General features: G+C 42.9%; 1 protein-coding gene across 1 annotated transcript in view; it reads left to right on the top strand.

Moving 5' to 3' along the window:
* Positions 1–8,230: 8,230 nt before the first annotated feature.
* The window catches only part of Lamp5 (lysosomal associated membrane protein family member 5), a 32,206-nt gene continuing 22,276 nt past the window's right edge, over positions 8,231–18,160 (top strand). Inside the window, exon 1 of the mRNA XM_029560673.1 lies at positions 8,231–8,352. The gene's annotated coding sequence lies outside the window, so the exon portion shown is untranslated. The remainder of the gene's footprint in view (positions 8,353–18,160) is intronic.

Here is an 18,160-nt window from a genome sequence, read left to right as displayed (position 1 = left end):
GACATACATCACAGAATTAGAAGAAACCATCCTTAAATTCATATGGAAGCACAAAAGACCCTGGATAGTCAAAGCAACCCTGAGCACAAAGAGCAACGTTGTGGGGATTACTATACCAGCTCCCAAAGTATACTACAGAGCTACAGTCATAAAAATAGCATGGTACTGGCACAAAAATAGACACATAGATAATGGAATATCACTGAAGATCCAAACCTTAACAACTTTAGCCACCTGATATTTGACAAAGATGCCAAGAACACACAGTGGAGGAAAGACAGAATCTTCAACAAATCATGCTGGCAAAACTGGATCTCCACCTGTAGAAGAATGAAACTAGATCCTTATCTTTCACCTTGCACAAAAGTCAACTCCAAATGGGTCAAAGACCTCAATGTGAAACTGGAAACCCTGAAACTATTAGAAGAAAATATTGGCAGTAACTTACAAGATATAGGTGTAGGAAAGGATTTTCTAAATCGGACAGAAGGGACTTAAAGGACAGGTTTTTCCCCTTGCCCTCCAAGGTCAACTAAGTTCCAGGGGACTATAGAATATCTCTCAAAATGTCCTGTAACTGTGGCGAGTCATCTGTCCTCTTGTGCAGGAGGGACATGGAGACCTTACGAGATGGACTTGAACCAGCGTCCAGTGTACAAAGAGGAGGGTCAACTCAGAGGAAACATCTCATTAATGCTTCCAAGTGAAGCCAGACATGGTCGAGTGGACCTTTGACTTATCTTCACATAGATGGAACTGGTAAAAGAAAGCAGCCAGGAGCTCCTCCCAAGCCCATGTGACTCCTGAGGAACAGATCCTCAAATGACCTTCAATGTAAAAATAAGTTGGTTTATTTGGGCCAACTGTATGGTCTTAAACACTCAAAAGGAAAGTATAACTGAAGAGTAAAGTCATCAGTATATTTCTGTAAGAGTTCAAGGGATTACACTTCCCAGACATTAGGCTTAAGTCTATATAAAAAGTTATTTAGACAATTATTTCTCATTGATGATTTTGTTCCTAACCAGAAAGTGCTGCTCAGATGTAAGACTTCAAATCTTGGTCTCCAATACTGTAGTGCCCACCTGTAGCTAAGGGAGACAACCAGCTATTGTTCTAAAATGATGGATAAATTTTGTTTTTTCCTCCTATCTAGAAGCCTTTGAGAGGGAACTGACACTGATTCTAACCACTCCAACAGCTATCAAAATACCTGAAAGCAAATCCTGAATCCATCACTTAGAGTCCATCCTTGGAAGACAGAAGAAAATCACTCTTGCCTTTACTTCTTCTTCACATCTCCTAGTCACGATTGAAGGACATTATTTTCCCCTTAGAGATAAAAGTTATGCAATTTGGGGTCTCTTAGATAGACCCACTGAAGGGGTACTCCAATTGCCTCACCCTGCATCCCTGTTCAGCATGGAAGAAGCCAGAGCGGTCTGCACCTGATTCCCTATCAGCAATTTGGGTAACCTCTTCAGAGGATGGTGTGATAAGAATAGGAGATAGGAATTGGCTAGGCAGGGGAATGTAGGCCGTTAGGATAATGTAGGGTAAAGAAATGTATCCAGTTTCTTGGCTAAAAGTCAAAATGTCCTTGGGCCTCTTAGCAACATACTCTGTTCCAAAGGCCAAAAATATCAAAAGTATTTGGGACCTTGTATCTAATCCTTAAAAGATTTTAGGGTTACCTTTTCAGAGGGGGGGGGGAATGTTAGCATAGCCAAAAGCCCCATAAAAATAAATAAGTAAATCGAAGAAGAAGAAAGAGTACATGAAGTTATCAGAAAAAAAGTGATGGGGAGATATGGGAGGAGTTGGAAGGGAGAGAGTGGACATGGATTTGATCAAAATACCTTATATGCATGTCTGAAATTCTCAATAAATTATTCATTTAAAAAAAGCTAAAAATGTATCTACAATATGATCTGTTAATACAACTCCTTGGCATATACCCAAAGGACTCATCCTACTGTACAAATATCTGTACACCCGTTTGTTGCTGATCTTTTCATAATAGCTAAGAAATGGAAACAACCTAAATGTCCCCCGACTGATGAATGGCTAATGAAAATATGGTTCATTTACACAATGGAGTTCTACTCAGCAGCTAAAAAAGATGAAATTATGAAATTTGCAGGTAAATGGATTGAACTAGAGACTGTTATACTAAGTAAAGTAACACAAAATCAGAAAAGGAAGAAACGTATATTCTCCCTCATTTGTAGATCGTAACACCAATCCCTTATATGTAAGTTATCTATCCTGATGTAACAGCTGGAGCCAGGACAATGGAAGGGAAACACAGAGGTAAAGGGAAAGAAAGAGTCTGAAAGAAGGGGATATTAAGGAGCAAGTATTACAAGAGGATGGGAGTGTTGGGCTGGGAGGGGATAAGGAAGGACATTCAGGGGACTATGAGGGTGGGAAAGGAGGGAACTCAGGAGAGGATGATGGGGGAGGTGGGTGTTATGGGAGAGGGTGGTGATAATGGGTCACTTGGAGTGGGAAGGGAGGAGTGACATTTGACAGGGAGAAAGAGGAGAGGTGAACGGGTCATGGGTAGCATGGGAAGACTGAGGGAATTGTGTTGGCTTGGGAGCCTCCTGAGAAACACCCATACAATGTCTGAACATTAGTGCAGGTGTACACCTGGGGGTTGTATGGCAAGGAGCACAGTGCCAGACAGTAGCGACCTACGTTTGAGTAGTTGATCAGAGTAGTCCAAGAGACTCCCAAAATAACAGAGGCTATTGCCAGCACCCTTGGTTATCTCCCAGAACTCTAAGTTAAGATCTTACTGCTAAAGAAAGGTCATAATTCGGTCACAGAACTTGGAGCAATGGGGCAGGAACTGAACTGGAAGCCTTTTCCCTGAAGACTAGCTCTTGTAGTTCCAGAGGATACCATGAAAGCTGCTAAGGGAGACAATCAATCAATGTCCAACACAGTCCTAAAGTCGAATAAACATAATGACTGACACAACAAACTACCTCTATTGGTGCAATAGTGGCACTGTTGTCCGAGGGGTGGGGGATAATCAATGGCTACCTAATTGGACTTCAAACCCTCTCAATGGGAGTGAACTCAGGGGTGGCACTGTGACTATAACCAAACATACATGGCTGGAGAGGCCATAGATCCTAGAGAAAACCCTATCTCTATCATTTATCTCTAGACAAATGAAACTTTTTACTATATGCTAGATATGGATCCTTAATTTCCAGACAAGTATACAGTACATCACTCATCAAAGAAGCTTCTTTTTGGAACAGATGGAGGTTAGTGCAGAGTTCCACAACTGGTCCCTTACAGAGGTATACATCCAAGAGATGCCCAGTCCTAAGTGATATACAGTAAAACCTTTATACCTAAAGATCTTGGAACATAGCGAATCAAGAGAATTCTGGTGCATCCCTCAACTCTCACCAGCGAAGCATCCTTATACAACAGAGTGTGATGCACACAGAAGGCCACAACTGACTAAGTTTTAGAGACTAAGAGACTGCAGAGTGTGTGTCCTTGAATAGGACTCCTGTATTAAACCTCACCCACCCAAGGCCCAGGTACCATTGTGGAAGACGGTGGTGGAAAGATGGTAAGAGTCAAGGGTGGCCCATGAACATAGGGAAACAGAAGCTTTCAGGCCACTGCCACTGGAAACTTGCTCATGTGAACTTGTGGCAATGGTGGTGTTGAGCACAAGACCCATGTCAACTCAATCAGAGAAGGGCTTGAGGGAAAAGAGTGGTAGGCTGCCCTAGTCTGAGAAATGATAAACACTGATTGCTGCTGCAAGAGGAGAGTAGACCTTCCTTAAGATTTCTAGATAGGCTGAATAGACTCCAGTGGATGAACTTGCATCGAAAGACATCCCAGTAAAATGCTTGACCAGATGGGACTAAACATGTACAGCAGTATACATGAGGCCTGGTGTAGGGGGTTGTATGGGGTCATGGATAGGGGAGGGAGTCTTAATTTGATTAAGCACTGTTGTATGAAAGTTATAAAAGCTCAAAAATATTTTTAAAAGGTAGAAATTGGGACTGAGATATGGCTCAGCTGTTAAGAGCACTGACTGCTCTTGTAGAGGACCTGAGTTTGAATCCCAGCACCCACATGGTAGCTAACAACCATCCATAACTCCAGTTCCAGGGGTATCTGACATGCTTTTCTGACTTCCATGGGCCTTGCACGACATGGGTGCACTTACATGCAGGCAATACACTCATATGCATAAAATAAAAACAATAAATGAGATACTTATTAAAAAATGTAGAAATTATACTTCTAGCTGCCAGGGTATATCAGATGTCTGGATGTGTTCTTCCCTCTGGGATGGCAGACTCCTCAACACCATGCAAAAAGCTCAGTATGAAACTTTGTGTAGAAATGTTTCATCCTGGAAAAATGAATAGTTCATTAATGATATTCTCTTTTGCTGCCTAGCCTCTGATAAGGCTTATTTTGGCAACAAACATAAAAATCAACAGAAATCCTGAATAATCAACAATAAGTTGCTTTCAGCTGATAAACACTGATTGCCCAAACCAGGGAGAACCGATCTACCCTACAGCCATATTCCCTATCTTGAAGGTCTGACAAAATAGAACACAAAACAGAGATACACAGATACTGAGGTAGGTGCTACACTTAAGTAACAACAAAATTTCCAGAATGGACTAGCTTAGTGGGTTCTATTTAATTTATAGTTTTGAAAAAGTGGTGCTGGATTCAGTTGAGATGGACTCCAGCCAACCTTCCTGGTTCCAAAGGGTTTATAATGGAAAGAAAGCCCATAAATGGGTCATGAGCAATCTTGTCCAGTAATCATCCCCAGTTCACTAGCTAGTCAACAAAGTCATGGGTCTTTGTCTCAAGATCAGTGTGCTTTTCTAAATTTAATTCTCAATGTGAAAGTCTAATATTTGGGTTCACTAGTGTTCTGCATTTGTTTGCAAAAGTGGAGTAGGACCAGGCAGCACAGCCCCACCTTGAAGCAGCAGGAAATCATCTTTAATCACCAGACTCGGCATCCTATTCACTGACCATCATTACACACTCACAGCTACCGCTGATCTCGAATAGACACCTCAAACTTGTTCAGAATGGAATGCCAGATGACCATGTTTCCTTACTTCAATCATTAATGGCACAGCCATCTGTTCTAGCTTGATCTTTTGTGGCTGTGATGAAACACTGACCAAAACCAACAGGGAGAAAAGAGTTTATTTGACTTACAAGTTACAGTCCTTAACTGGGGAAAACCAAAGCTGGAACTCGAGACAGGAAGTGAAGCAGAGACCACGCAGGAACGCCGGCTTGCCTCCTCTGACTTGCCCAGCTACCCCTTGTACTACCTGGTCTCACTTGCCCAGGTATGGCACCATTCAGAGCCTGCCGGGCCCTCCTGCATCAACCAAAAAACAAGAAAATGCTGCAAAGACATGGCCACAGACCAATGTGAAGGAGGAAATTCCCCAGTTAAGGTTCCTTCCTCCTAAGTGTCTCCAGTTTGTGTCAACTTGACAAAACCAATTCAGCACACAGTCTTTCCAGCCTTAGGTTAAAATTCTAAGAATACTCTTTGCTTAATCGCTTTATTTCATCTCCTTGGCATAAGCAATAACATAAGAAATAGCAGGTTTTCTTCTCAAACCTTTCCAGGGTTGAACCACTTCCCAGTACTGCTGGAATAGACGCCCTGGGCAGAGCCAACATCATGTCTCACTTTGACTACGTAACCGTGTTTCAGTTGTATTTTCATTCACTCTTGGGGCCTCAAAACCCTTTTTGCACACGGTGTACCAAAATCATTCTCTTAGAGTATAAAAGATTGTGTTTATGATGGCTAGTTTTTGTTAACTTGACACAACTAGAGATACCTGGCAAGAATGAACCTCAACTGAGGAATTTCCTCCATCAGATTGGCCTGTGGACACGTCTGCGGGGTGTCTTCTTGATTGCTGATTGATGTATGAGGGCCCAGCCCACCGTGGGCAGTGCAGTCCCTTGGCAGGTGGACCTGGGCTGTCTAAGAAAGTTAGCCTAGCAAGCCAAGGGAAGCAAGTCAGTAAGCAGCGTTCCTCCTTGGTTCCTGCCTCTGCTCCGGCTTGAGTTCCCTCAAGGATGGACTGTGATTGGAAAATATAAGCCGAATAAACTCTTTCCTCCCCAAGCTGCTTTTGGTCATGGTGTTTATCAAGCAACAGAAAGCAAACCAGGCCAATGTTCATTGCTTACATTTCTGTAATGATTCCCTCTGCATTAAAAATATTGTTTTTTGCTTCTTTGGTTATTTATTGTTGTACACATAACACACGATCCCAAACCTAAGTACCTGAAACAACAAAAATTTATGATTGCTCATGACACTGAGACTGGACTCAGCTGGCCAGCTCTTCTGCTCCATTTGGCTGGGCTTATTCATAAGACTGCGTTTAGGTATATGACTTCACTTGGCTGAAACCCAGCTGGGGCAGGATTGGCTACCATAGCTTTATTTGTGTCTATTGTAGCTGGAATGGCTCCCTAGGCATTCCCTCTCCACATGACCACAGGTCAAGTTCAAGTTGATTTTTGGAAGTTTTTTTTTAACCTGGAAGCTGAATCTCAAAAAACAGAAGAGGAAGCTGTCGTGATCATGCCATAACATACAACACCATGCCTACTACATCCTATTGGGCAAATCAACTCACAAAGCCAGCTGAGGCTAGAGCAGAAGCTCTCTCTTTCTTTTTCTTCTTCCCCCTCTCTTTCTCTCTCTCCCTCTCTCTCCTTCCTGGTTCCAATGAGGTACGAAGCCTTGCTCTACCACACACACCTCACCATGATGTTTTATCTTACCACAGAAATGGAGCCAAGTGACCAGAGACTTGACATCTCTGACCATGAATGACACCAGTATAGCACTGAAGTCACAAGAGGGCAGAACTATAAGACAGAGAAGATTGGGTCTTTGAGTCACTTCCTGGAACAGAGCCATTCAGGAGGGGCAATCAGCCAGGAATATTTACAATAGTCTTTGTGTGATTGGAAAGAAAATTTTATCCAAACTTCCTCTTAATTATGAAAGGGCCACTAATGCTTAGTAGAGGAAGAGATCTCTTGGTAGGAATCTTCAGAAATAATCCTCTGCATTTCCCCACCACTGCAATCTAACCTGAAACAAGTCTGTCCTTTTTCATCCTGCTCTGGCCACACTGGGCATCTTTGCCATTTCTAGAGATGTTGATGTGATAGACCTGTTAACAACCCCCTCAGTATCCTACTCATATAACTTCTGAATCACAGAAGTCCTTACCTCATTGGAACCAGGAAGGAGAGAGAGAGGGAGAGAAAGAAAGAGAGAAGGAAGAAGAAAAAGAAAGAGAGAGCTTCTGTTTTAGCCTTAGCTGACTTTCTGAATTGATTTGACCAATAAGATGTAGTAGGCACGATGTTGAATGTTGTGGCATGATCATGTCAGTTTCCTTTTCTTTTTTTTGAGATTCAGCTTCCAGATAAAAACAAAAACAAAAAAAATCCAAAAAAAACCAACTTGAACTTGACCTCTAAATTCTGGGAGGTCATGTGGCGAGGGGATGCCAAGGCAACCATTCCAGTTGTGATTAGTTTTGTAGCTTCCTGAATAAATTTGCCAGAGTCCCTTGAAGGCAAGTATGACCCTGTGATTACATCCTGACCAATGGAATAAGAGTGTTCACTTAATGAATGTTCAGTTAATAAGTATTCCTTAAAAGAGCAGCTGAGCACTGAGGAACAGAGGCAAGAGAATCATGAATTTGACCCCAACCTGAACTACGTAGCAAGACCTGTCCTCAAAGAACCAAGGACTAGAGATGTATGAATATATGAAAAAGTGCTTGTGTAGCACTAGCCCTAGGTTTGATCACCAGTAACGCACACACACACACACACACACACACACACACACACACACCAGCACCAGCTGTCTCTACACTGGTGATTCTCATACTCTGCTTTTTTGTGCTGGTTAAAGCAGAGGAATGCCTTGCCAGGTTGGGGAAGCCAGAGTCTCTGAGAATTTTTCTCTGTCTTGTGGTGGAGAGGCCAAGAAGGAACTTTCAAACAAGGGAATAGTGACCCCAAGATGTTTCTTCCAGAGAACTAAACTGCTAATTCACTTAAGTCACAGTCACTTTGAGTTTTCCATGTTTTATAGCCAAGCCCAAACCTTACTGAGCATTTCCAGCTGAAGGACTAGCAAGAGCAAAGGGCCTGAGACAGAAGGTTGAGTGTGAGCAGAAAGAGGCCGAAGAACAGCAGCAGAAGCAACAGAGCCACACGACAGTCTTCTAGACTTGCCTTCATCACCTGAATGAAATGGTAAGGTGAGGCAAAGTCTGGGGGAGGAAGTGACAGGGTCTTACTGCTGTGTGAACAGAGGCCAAGGTGGACAAGGAGAGAAGCTGAAGAATAATTAGGAGATTTCCATCTTGGTAAGAAGAAATGGTGTCCCAGATCGGGGAGAAAGCAAGAGAGATGGTAAGACATTATAAGACTGTGAGTTCAGTCTGATGGAAGAGTCAGGCTGACTATGGGGTGTGAGGTGGTGAAGAAGCCAGGAGCGGTATAGAAGCTTTCAGTCTAAGTGACCTAGAGTCACTGCTACCTACAATGGGGAAGGTTGATAAGAAGGGGTTTTTCATTGTGTTTTGCTGCTGTTGGGATGGGGTGACATGTGGTTGTAAAGAAAGAGCAGTAGAGCTGTAGTCTGATAACATCAGACACAAGGCGGGAACATCAGGGAAGAGGAAGAAGGGCATTAACAGTTTGGAAAAAATAACGATTAGAAATGACTGGGCCATGCACCTACCTTCTAACCCAGCAGGAGTTTGAGGAGTAAGCAGAGGCAGTACAAGGACACAGAAAGGGCTGGGTAGGAAGCCACATTCTCAGACGAGAGCCAGCTCTAACAAGGACAAGCAAGTCAGGGGCATTTCAGACAGGAGGTTGGGGATTGATAGGACTCACCTGATCCATCATTTTTCAGAAGGCGAAGGCAGGGGGCACAGCATCACAGGGTGTTTTCAGAGCCATGCAAGGAGAAGCTGAGTGTCTGGAGTCCATGGGGCCCCTAACCTAGGCAGGGATGAAGGAAACTAGTGGTATCTAATGGTGAATCTGTGTGGTGTGGAGGTAAGGGTAGAGAGAGTCTTGCCAGTAGCAGTGTCTTCTGCACTCTGATTTGACTTTTGATGAATATGAAAAGTCTAAGCAGACAAGTTGTATCCCAGCACTTAACTCTCTAGGTCTCAATTTCCTCAAAGAATAATGATTGGGCTGGAGAGATTTCCCTTTATAGCTCTTTTCAGTTATGCCACCCAGAGACTCTGAATCCATCTTCTCAGTGCTCCTCAAACTTTTGCTTGACATCAACTTTAGATTCGCAAAACATTGTTTTTTAGGTTTTTTTTTTTTTTTTTTTTTTTGGTCTTTTTGAGACAGGGTCTCCCTGTAGCCCCAGCTATCCTGGAACTCACTATGTAGATCAGGCTGGCCTTGAACTCACAGAGATCCCCCTGCCTCTGCCTCCCGAGTGCTGGGATTAAAGGTGTACGCCACCATGCCCGGCTAAAACATTCTTTTTTTGCTTGAAACTTCTTAGACTTGGTAAAAAAAAAAATCGGTTTTGATTCTGTTTTGACCTTTCTATCACAAGACAGAGAAAATAAACCTACTCTATGTCAGCACGCTACCATCTTCTAAAGAACAAAAATGTAACTGTTGGTACAAGGGAAAGATCCGAACTTTTGAAAACTATACAAAAATTCTCTGACTACTTATTCTACTGTGAACTGAGAGGTTCATAGCTCTTTGATGCCCTTCTCTCCCAATTGTCCTCATGCCTCACCAGAGATTGAACGCCATAGCTGAGCACATGATAGAACATGATTCTAATCACATAGCCTGCTCACTAGGGGTGTCAAGTAACCCCTGAGAGTGGTTTAAAAGTGTGGTCCTTTGACCTGCAGCATCATTATCGCCTAGAGAACTGTTAGAAACTCGAGCTCTTGTGTCAAATCAGATGGGATGAGTACTCTCTTGTTGCGCTCCTGTCCTCGTAAATCAGAGTCTCTGGAGGTAAGGCCCAAAGGCTCTTCTCTAACAAGTCCTCCAGGTGGCTCTGCTGCCCCTCAAGGTTGAGAATCACTGCTTCTGAAGGGCATACTTCGGATGTAACATATAATGCACAGTTTAGTTGTATGGAATAATACCCCTCCTCTCAACTTTACTTTCATTTTCGTGATCTTTGATGAAGTTCTTTCTTCTGCTTGAAAAGTCTGTCTCTTACATCTTCTAGACCAGCTTTGTCAGCATCTCCCTGGGAGGCTCTCTCCGGTCAGGCAGAGGGCGTCATGCCATCTTCTATTGGAGCACTTAACTCACTGTTTCTTCCGCTAACTTATCTCTGGTCTCCCTCCCTAAACACGGATTTTTATCTTCCCACACTTAACAGAAATTTAAAGGCCAATACACATTACTTTGTAACCACAATCTTACAAATATTAAAAATTATTTTCAAGGTTAGGCATGGTTGTGTACACCTTTAATCCTAGTGCTTGAGGGGCAGGGGCAGAGGGCCTCTATGAGTTCAGGGCCAGCCAGGTTTACATATCAAGTTCCGGGCCAGTTCAGGCTACATAATAAGACCCTGTCTCAAAATACCACCCCCAAATATTTAGAAACAAAATTATGTCTATTACCTTTCAACACAGTAAAGAAATAGTTTGAAAATTTTTTAGATCTTTATTCTACCAAAAAGGAGCTAACAATAGATGATGTAAATGAATGTATTTCAAGCCACAATTCTTTTTTCCCACTCTAAATGTCTTAATTAATGGCCTGGCATGCCTTAATTAATACCATGTTTCCTTTCTTATGGTTCCAAAGCTAATATTGTGTCTTATAACAAGATGTAACTGTCTAGATGAAGCATAAAATGTGAGAAGGAAAGGAAATAACCTGGAAGAAGGATGGGGGTGTCTCTGTGGGGAGAGAGGAGGTCATCTGGACTCAGGGAGGAGAGGATGCAGGCCTGGGACTGTGGAGATCGTGGAAAGAGCTTTCTGGGTAAAAGGAGCAGCGAAGACAAAGACAATACCGTCTGTCTTGTTGATCAGTTTAGGACAACTTCCAAGGCAGTCTCTGATAAATACTTCGAAGTGTCTGTAATGGGACCTCACCCATTGGTAACGCACCAGGTACCTTTTGGAGAATGATGATTACAAGATGTTTTGACTTCCACATTCATATGGCATTAGTGGCTTATGGAAACAGCAAAGATTGTGATGAGAAGTTTCAAGTCTTGAAACATTGTTTTGTATCTTTTATAAATTATTCTTGACCTCTTGATAGGAGTTAGGACCTCAGAGATGTACTAAATGTTGTCATTGTCCTCAAAGGCATCTTAGCTAGCAAGGAAAATAGAAAAATAATCACAGGACATTGTTACAGCAGTAGTCACAGGAGGGTGGCATGTATTAGCCACATAAAAAGGAACATGTTCTGTGTTCACCGAGGTTCCTATGCAGGTCAAGTTTCATTGCCTCAGAGGACAGTAAAGAGTGCTCATTCCTTTAGCAACTGGGTTCAACCACTTGACTGTGAGAAGCAATTGTATCATGTTGTTGTCAGACCTAGAATTTAAATCAAATCTCTGATTGCCAAGGTACTTTAGATTGCAGGTAGTACACAGGACATTTTTAAGAACAGCATCCCCCAAATGGGCTGCTAACCCAAAGGCCACATGTTTTACTACCCTTGTTATTTTTAAAGTAATAATAGAATCTGGGAATGTAGCTCACGGGTGAATTGCCTGTCCAGCATCCTACCCGGTGTCCTCTTTCTCATTCCCTCTCTCTCTCTTAGTTCTGAGTTGTCACCTTCTAGCAGCCCCAGAACTTACATCTTCTTAGTCAAGTCCAAATAAGAACAAGAGCACCTTTACACAAAACACTGGAAATATCTCCTCCTACTTCCTGTCAGGTATCGGTCCCTAAATCAGGAATCAATGGCAGATTTAAGATTGCCAGAATTCCATGAAATGAGAGTTAGAGATAGTGTTTCCTCCAAAGGAATGGGTTATGATTAAAGGAGACTGTAGAAGATGCCCATGTTGGAACAGGAACAAAACAAGAGATGCCTATGAAATATTCTCTCGATGTGTGACTCCAGCTGATGATCATATCTGGAATGTATGACTCCTGCCTATGTAACCTTGCATATTTTGTTCCTTCCAATTTTCTCATACCCCATGGCTCCCAGAGAAACATGAAGAAACAACATATACTCAGGGATCCCCCAATTTAAATGAAGTCCTAGCCTCAAACATGATAGCATTTAGATGAAGTCTTAAAGAGACGGTTACATTGAGATACTGCCACAAGGATGGGGTGCTCTTGCCAGAACTAGTGCTCTCATTCTTACAGAAAGAGGCACCAGAGCTTGCCGTCTGTCATGTAAAGATACATCCAGAAAGCAAGCTGTGGCTTTTTCAACATGCTATGAAGAGAGCCCTCTGCAGGGCCCAAGCCTGCTGGCACCCGATCTTGGCAAACCTATTTAGAGCCTAAAATTTATACATTCTAGCTTATGTGCATTTTTGAGCAGTTTCCAATTGAATAGTAAAATTCAATTTTGCTTTTCTTTCCAGTTGAAGGAATTTTTGAGATCTGCTCTAATACAGAAGCCACCAGATACTTGTAGTTTTTCAGCATTTTGTGGCTATATCATATAAGAAAAGCCAGATTTCAAAGACATAACATAAAAAACAAAACAAAATATTTCATGATATTTTTGTTCATTAGATATTAAAATATTAATATTTAAATATTTTGTGCTAAATGAAGTATATTATTAAAGTTAATTTTATATTTTTATTGTATTAAAATGGCTGCTAGAATATTTAAAATTACATATGTGATTTACACTACATTTTTACTGGACAGTATTGCTGTAAATTAAATTTTTTTTAATTGACTTTTAATTTTTGTGTGTAGTATATGAGTGTGTTGACGTAGGTCTGTGCACATGTACACGCACATGTGGATGCACATGGAAGTCATAGGTCAATATCAGTTGTGTTCCTTAATTACTCTCCACCTTATTTTGTGAGACAGGATCTCTTTAAAACTGGGGCTCATTGACTGAGTTGGTCTAGCTTGTCAATGAGCTCTAGATATATGCGTCTCTTCCCTATCCCTGCTAGCACTGGGGCTATGGTTGCTCCACCCTCTGATTTACTTACCACTGTGTTTTTCAAGGTTTGGTCCCCTCTAACCAGAAACAGTGGCATAATCTGAGTGCTTCTTAGATATACAGTGTCCACCTAAACCCCATCTCTGGGTAGGGCCTTCCAAGAGCTAAGAACACATTCCAACCAGTCCTTCTATAATTGATGAACAGACGGGAATGCCATCTACCATCACAGAGAATCAAGTTTACTGAATTGTTAAACAATTTAAAATATTTGCTTTTATGCTTAAAATATACATGGCTATTTAAGCAACACTCAGAAGCTGTGCTCTGGAAGGGGGCTGCAGACAGCTGATGGTGTGCAGGAAATGGGCAGGCCCCTCTATTATTTTGGTTTTAAATGAGTGTCTTAGTTCATTCCTGTTGCTATAACTGTAGGAATTGTAAATGAAATGTACTTTTTCTATGAAAGGTTAACTAAGACAAAGAAAATTTAAAAGAAATTTGTAAAAACACTACCTGGCAAAACTCCCTCTCTGAATCAGCATTTTTCCAAGATTATGTTTGTACTGAAGGTTGCATCCTACTCTCAGAGGCTGCATTTGGATCATCAGCAACACCATTTTGAATTAGTCAATCACATAAGAATGTGAGGCACAGGACCCCTTTGCCTTAGGAATAAAACCTCAGTGGGACCCCTGCTGAATACGCTTCCTTGCTGGATTTAGTAGTTTTGCAGTTTTCTGCAGAAGTAAGACTTGTGTTGCTGAAATACTTTGGATTGTGTGGTAATTTTCTTGAGACTCCAGACCTGTTTCTAAAAGCAACCAAATTCCTGAAGCTAGGTGATTTATAAGAACAGGGGTTTATATAAATCTCAGTTCTGGAGATCCAAAAATATGGTGCCAACATCTGCTCAGCCTCTGCAGAGAACCTCAATGCAGTTCCGCTGGTAGCCGGAGAGCAGAAAGTGGAACAGGCCCATGGGAAGCAGTGCAAGTGCAAGGCAGAGTAAGGGAAAGTGCCCAGCTCTTTATGGCAATCTCCTTATGGAGAATGCATGAATCGTCTCACCCTCAATCTCTCATGATGTCAAATGCCTCTTAAAGACCCCACAACCTCTCACCACCATCACAATGGGGACCAAACTACAGTATGAGTTTGAATGGGAACAAACCATACCAAAACCATAGCAGAGAGATTAGAGAAATGGCTCAGTGATTAAGAGTGCTTGCTATGTGAATATGGAGACATGGTTTGGGATCCCAGCACCCACCACAAGTCAGGCTTGGTCGCAGCTGTGCCTGGAACTCCAGTGTTATGGAGGGCAAAGACAGGAGGAGTTCTGGGGCTTGAGGGCTGCCAGCCTAGCTGAAAAATGTGAGCTCCAGATTCAGAAAAAGAAACGTTTCTTACTCAGAGGAATAAGGCCAAGAGTGAGAGAAGAGGACACCCAACACCTTCCTTTGGCCAGCACACACACACACACACACACACACACTCACACACTCACATATTCACACACTCACACACACTCACTCACACACTCACACACACTCACACATTCACACACACACATATACAAACACATAAAAACACAACATATATACACATACACTCATACTCACACAAACACTCACACATACACACATATACACACATACACAAACACACACACACAACATATATACACACACACATATACAAACTCACACACACATACACTCACAACATAGACATACACTCACTCTCACACACATATACAAACACACACACACATATACAAACACATACATACACACACTCACATATTCAAACACACATACACTCACACATACAGACATATACAAACACACATATACACACATATACAAACACACACTCACACATACAAAAACACACATACAAACACACACACATACACACATATACAAACACACACACACACATATGGCCAGACACACACATACAAATACACACACATACACACACAAACACACTCACACATTCAAACACACACACATATACGAGCACACACACATACAAACACACACATATACAAACACACACATATACAGACACACACATATACAAACAGACACACATACACACACATACAAACACATACATATACAAACACACTCACACATATACAAACACACTCACACATATACAAACATACACATATACAAACACACACATATACAAACACACACATACACACATACAAACACATATACAAACACTCACACATATACACACACTCACACATATACAAACACACACATATACAAACATACACACACTCACACATGTACAAACACACACACACACAGCAGAGAGACTGAGGAATGTGGCCTTATAAATTTACATTTATTGAGCTTGATTCTATATCCTGACAACATGCCTTGTGGTAGGCACCACACAAGCCCAGCAGGGTTAATTAGCTAGTTCAAGGTCATACTACTGGAGTCAGAATGAATTTGGTGTAGAAGTCCTTAAACACTGTACGGATTGTCCTGCATGGAATCTGTCCCTTATCTCAGCTAACACCCAATACATAGTGAGAATTTCCACACTAGTAATTCTTGGCTGCTGTGAAAATCACCTGGGGACACTTAAAAATACACTTCTGCCCTGGTATCACCAAGTACAGACTTCAATTTCATTAGTTCCACACATTGTTTTGGAGTGCAGAGAAGCTCCCAGGACTTTGAAAACAACTCCCACTTGACAGATGAAGAGAAGCCTGGGAACTACTTGAACAAGCTGGCAATAACTAAACTCAAGCGCTATAAATTAGGCAGGGGTTTTCCCCACCTCAGCGTGCACAAATTCCCTGGGTGTTGGAAAAGGCAGCTTCAGAGGCAATTTTGCTGGCTAGGGCCTGAAATTCTTCAGTCTCCCAGGAAAGGTCCAGGGACCAGACTTTGGATAGTGTTTCACCTAGAGGCCCTGAGCCAGCTGGGGTTTCCCAGCCCTTAGAGAGCTATAGATTTCCTGGATGCACCTCTTGTGCTGATAGATTTATTCTAGCATGTGTATACCCAGATCAGATATCCCTGGAGAATCCAGGTATAGTGCCCCTGGCACCTTTTAAGTTCCATTTTAGGACGAATGCCTTGTATTTAGGGTAAACTCCTTGTAAGTGTTTGAGCTCAGAAGACTTAGAGAAATATTCTGGGAAGCTGAAAGAAAATTAAAACAAAAAACCAACCAATCACCACCACCACCAACAACAACATCAAAAAAAAAACAGGCCTGGAGAGACAGTTCAGCCATTAAGAACATTGACTGCTCTTGGGTTGGGTTCCCAGCATCCACATGATGGCTAACAACCGTCCTTAACTCCCGTTCCAGGGGATCTGGTGCCCTCTTCTAGCATCGACATGGGTGCTCTTACATACATAAAACACTCAGACACATAAAATTAAAATAAATGAAAAAAAAAAACATAAACCAAACCCACAGTTATGGTCCAGAACTGAAACTCCTAATGACCTCTCCTCCAATCTAGCTATTCTGTTCTCCCTTAGGCCCAGTCTTGGAGTTCCAGGTCTTAGCAGACATCCTGTCCCACACCTGCCTGACCTGCCTGACAGGTGCTGGGACAGGAAACAGCAGCCTTGTCCTCCCCAGAGGCACAACTGTCTAGGAGAATCAGACAAAGGGCATTCAAGTGCTCCGTGCACCCATCCTCACTGAGGCTCCGACTCGCCAGACAACCGCTGTCCGGTACCGTGGTTGCACGGTAGCACACAGCTGGCTGTTGTTCTGCTTGGCCTTGTGTTGGGATGAACCGGTTTTGGAGTTCAAGGTGTCTTCCGCGGCCAGATGTAGACTTTAGATGGGCGCAGAGTTCAGGGCTTTTGTTTGTTCTACTTCGTTTTCTGCCGTTTTCCCTCCTCCCTGTGGGTGTTTCCCCACATCCAAAGCCCTAGCATTTCTCACCATCCAGCGGGAAAGAGCTCCAAGAGTCAGCCGGCTGTAGGATGCTGAGGTCCGGGGCCCACTCTGGCGATCCGGGGGAACCTCCATGGTGCTCGCAGTCCTTGCTAACTATCTCAGCCTGTGCTTTCAAAAACCGAAAATTGAAGATTTAACCTAGTATTAGGGGTGGACTTGAAGTTTATCTGTAGGGTATGTATCTCTTCTCCCTCAAAATTTCAACGCCGAGAGTTCCTGCCGCAGCCTCCAGCCTTCGGACCGGATTCCGCAAGCAGGTTCTGGCCCGTCAAGTCGGGAAATGAGATGATCCATCAGCGCCATCTCCCAGGAGTCTGAGTTCGCTCGCAGCGCACCGCGCCGCAGGAGGCCTGCCCCATCTGTTCGTTCCACCAAAGTCACCCTGGACTAGCAGAACAGCGATAGCTACCGGGCTAGGACCTCGGGGTGACCTGCGTTGGCGTGCTTAGCTGGCTGCTCCTTTACAGATCTGGGATCCAAGGACGTTTTGGCTTTGGCTGAGACACAGGGACTATGTATGGTCACAGACACTTACAGACCAGGCTTTTCCTTAGGAGGGTGGGGGCCACGGAAAATCCTGGGGACGAAATAGATTTGGGTCTGGAGACTTCATGGCCAGGTGCCCACCCCAGGTTCCTGGGCCGAAGAAAAGCAGAGATGTCCTGGCAGAGGCCTCAGGAATCTCAGTCTGGGACAAGGCTGGGACGTCACCAAATTTGCTATTAAATTTAAAAAGAAAATCAAACAACTAGTAGACAGTGGGGGCCACGGAAAATCCTGGGGACGAAATAGATTTGGGTCTGGAGACTTCATGGCCAGGTGCCCACCCCAGGTTCCTGGGCCGAAGAAAAGCAGAGATGTCCTGGCAGAGGCCTCAGGAATCTCAGTCTGGGACAAGGCTGGGACGTCACCAAATTTGCTATTAAATTTAAAAAGAAAATCAAACAACTAGTAGACACAGAGGGAAAAC

Source organism: Nannospalax galili, unplaced genomic scaffold, assembly GCF_000622305.1.
Source record: "Nannospalax galili isolate Female #2095 unplaced genomic scaffold, S.galili_v1.0 scaffold151, whole genome shotgun sequence".
Taxonomy (NCBI): Eukaryota; Metazoa; Chordata; class Mammalia; order Rodentia; family Spalacidae; genus Nannospalax; species Nannospalax galili.
Note: the sequence above shows the minus strand (reverse complement) of the source record. Positions and strands in the feature narration are given on the sequence as shown.